At 35.0% G+C, this 511-nt stretch overlaps 1 protein-coding gene across 7 annotated transcripts in view; it reads right to left on the bottom strand.

The window, feature by feature from the left end:
* WDFY3 (WD repeat and FYVE domain containing 3) overlaps window positions 1-511 on the bottom strand; it is a 258,678-nt gene that overhangs the window by 155,231 nt on the left and 102,936 nt on the right. The window lies entirely within an intron of this gene.

Here is a 511-nt window from a genome sequence, read left to right as displayed (position 1 = left end):
TCACATCCAGGACTCGAACTGCAGTTGGCCATGTGGGAGTCCTGTGCCCTTTACCACCATGTCATCTGCTGGCACCAAGCATCTTCTTAATAAAATTTGTCACCAGCAACTTTCCAAATACACACATTTGGGATAGAAAAGAGCTTAATGAAACATTTTGGAAAGTCTAACTTGTTTTGTACATACATTTGTAAGGCCATATTCAATTGACATCATTATTCTTATTAATAACTACATTAATAATAACACAAGACAAGCAAGAAAAGTTTATTCTTTAGAAAGATGCTAATCAGTTCATCTAAACTCTTCTCCCTAGCAGACTTATTCATCAAATCTATCCTCTGACTCTGCCATGTCTTTGACCCATGTTTGTCAATTTAACTCTAAATTCGCTTTTCTACTCTGTTGGCAGAAAAAAGATTAAAATAAGACAGTAAAGCCAAGAGGACACCCAAGTATACATTAAATAAGTGATCTGTTGATTCCTTTTTTTAATAATCCTATACCACAC

The sequence above is a fragment of the Tupaia chinensis genome, unplaced genomic scaffold (genome assembly GCF_000334495.1).
Source record: "Tupaia chinensis unplaced genomic scaffold, TupChi_1.0 Scaffold000094_1, whole genome shotgun sequence".
Taxonomy (NCBI): domain Eukaryota; kingdom Metazoa; phylum Chordata; class Mammalia; order Scandentia; family Tupaiidae; genus Tupaia; species Tupaia belangeri.
Note: the sequence above shows the minus strand (reverse complement) of the source record. Positions and strands in the feature narration are given on the sequence as shown.